Genomic DNA, 2,869 nt, shown 5'->3' on the forward strand with positions numbered 1-2,869 from the left:
TTCCGGTCCCCCATGGGGTCCACGACTGCAATTAATGATCCAAAAGTTTCTATAGGTTCAACACAATTTACTAAACATGCCCTGCAAGTTTGGTCAAAATCGAACGGTTGGATAGCTCGTGGTCGCACGATCGGACGGTTACAATTTACCTAAACTTTGAATTATTAAATCATACTATCCGGGACTCCGATTCTCGATCCGTGAATTTCTGCATGATCCTAGAGGTGCCTAGATCAGCATATTTTAAAATGAAGTCGATCCAATAGTGCGAACATATCAAACCAAGATAACCCCTAATATGCGATATTCGATCGACAGTTAAATAGTAACCAAAATGAAATCCGAACATAACGTCGTGCACGGGATGATATCGGGATCATTTTTGGACTAAAACCCAACCTTGACACCCCGCTGACGCACAGGCACGCCCCGCCCTGCCGGCGGGTGTGTAGAGAAATTTTTCGGCAATCAGAAAACTCCAAACTGCCGGCCAATATTCATACCTACAGATGAATCACATCAAGGGGAGTAGCTTTATACCTTTACTCGAAGATCAATTCCATCGTTAAATCCCTCGAACGAACAATTTTGTCTTTGAAAAACCTAGAAAGTTTTGGGTTTGGGTTTGACAATTTTTGTTTGAAATTGGGTTTGGTTTTTGAGGAAATTGCATAGGGAGGTATGGGAGTGTTTTGGAAGTAATGTAGTGGTGGTTGGTGGCTAGAGTTGGCCAGAAAAGCTGTCGAAATTTCTGGTTTTGAAACAGCCCTTTTTGGGCTTTGTTTTCGATCGATTTTCTGGTTTAATTGCTTGGAATCAGGGCTAGATATGGGTATGTTTGGAAAGAGGAGAGAGAGATGAAGAGTTTGCAAGTTGTGGCGTTGTAATTGGTGGCTGGATGGCGAAGATATCTCCGTCTGAAGTTTGCTGGTCATTGAGGAGGAGAAGAGATGAAGAAAATCTAGGTTTTTAAAAAATTGACTTCGAAAAATTTATGGTTATGTCGCTAGGCTTCCGTAGATCATGACATCTTCGTTATAACTATGCTTTGAGCCCACTACGTGTCTTCGGACTCATCTCTATGTGCTCTACGCAACGGTACTACTAAAATCCCTAGATTATTTCATGAACAAAAAGTCAACTTTTAAACCATTAAAATATTCCCCGGGTAAAATTGTCTTTTACTCGAATAAATTAATAATTAAATATTAATTTAGGATCGGGTTATTACATGTCACCAATCAAAGAAAATTTTGTTTTTAATATATATATATATATATAATCGGTCTGTTTTAAAGATTTCTTTCAAACCATTTTACTTGTATACTTTTTATCGTAATTCACTTTATTTTAATCAATCATTTAAAAAGATATTTAAAAAAAGATATTTTTTAATTGGTAAGTTATTGAACTGCACCCCTGCAAGTGAAACTGTAGTTCAGTTTAATAGCTGGAAAAAAAGTTCAATAAATTGAACTATTGAACTGAACTGAAATGAACTATTGGGCAACCTTTGCAGATGCTCTAAAGGGTTTTCAACTCAAATAGTCCCTCAACTTGTACATAAGTTGCATTTTGATCCTTTAACTAAATTCTTCGTTCAAATGGTTCTTTAACTCTTTATTATTCGGCAAACTAGTTCTACCGTCTAATTTTCTGTAAAATATAATCATGTGAGCAGCACATGCTATGTCACGACCCGATCCAAGAATAATGAATATTCCCGAATCAGGGTGCGTGAACTGAATGAAATAAAATAAAAAGACTAAAAAATTTAGTTAAAATACATTTCCTTTATAGAAAATAGTAATAATAATCTTATAAGTGTACAAGATATAAATAAAAGTTTATCATTCTAAACTAATCCAACTTTTATGGTTTCGGCTTTGTCTTGCCCACTAATTGATCTGAAAAACAAAATAGGTGAGGGATAAGCAAACCACCGCTCAGTGAGTAGATTATGTATATGCCAGTCAAGCAATATCATTTTACACACTCTAGAACAAATATAATAAAAAGATACACAGTCCAAATCATATCACATCATTACTTCATATGTTGGTTATCCTTCACAAATTGTACTCAACACGTGACCCCTATTGGCCTCACTGCCATATGTCCCTATTTGGTACATTTATTCTTCGGATACCCCGTCATTGAAGTTCTCATGTTCCATGAATAACACATATTTCACAAAAACTCCAAATAATATTTATTGTGTGAAATATTGCACAAATTAGACATGCTTGACTGGAAAATAGAGAGATTTGTAAATAGAATAAACCCATGATTTTCACATTTATCACAAAATAAGAAATTTTAGAACATATTACATAACCTACTCACCATGATAAGTATGAAATATTGCAACACAAACACATACACACACACACACACACACACACTCACTCTTCCTCTTGTTTCTTTTTCTTCCTTCTCTCTCTCTCTCTCTCTCTCTCTCTCTCTCTCTCTAACACTACTTCATGGTAGCAATCTATCTTAAAGGATTGGAATGAATGATTGAAAGTAAGGAAGCATGATACTTATAGGAGAGGATATGCATGCACCCAAATAATATTTATATATACAATATTTTAAACCACCAAAAAGATAAGATAGAAAGATGAGGGAATAATGTGAGTCATCCACCTTTGGCCAATAATATCACAACACCACTTGTTACTAGCATGCAAGGTGGCATGGAAATGATGATTTGATTAAAACCAATTCTAAGTCTCTACTCATGGATAACAAGAATGGTGTCATCTTTCAACCAAAGGAATAATCTCATGCTAGGCTTAAGATTTAATAACATATAAATCTTCACAATAAATATTTAAATAAAAAAATGTATATTAATAAATAATTA

The 2,869-nt window shown here is 34.9% G+C and overlaps 1 long non-coding RNA gene across 1 annotated transcript; it reads right to left on the reverse strand.

The window, feature by feature from the left end:
- On the reverse strand, positions 1,778–2,451 carry LOC109946803. Its single transcript, XR_002269888.1, has 2 exons — positions 2,347–2,451; positions 1,778–1,907 (listed from the first exon to the last, which is right to left on the reverse strand). It is a non-coding gene; the product is annotated as an uncharacterized LOC109946803 (long non-coding RNA).

This window comes from Prunus persica, chromosome G1, assembly GCF_000346465.2.
Source record: "Prunus persica cultivar Lovell chromosome G1, Prunus_persica_NCBIv2, whole genome shotgun sequence".
Taxonomy (NCBI): domain Eukaryota; kingdom Viridiplantae; phylum Streptophyta; class Magnoliopsida; order Rosales; family Rosaceae; genus Prunus; species Prunus persica.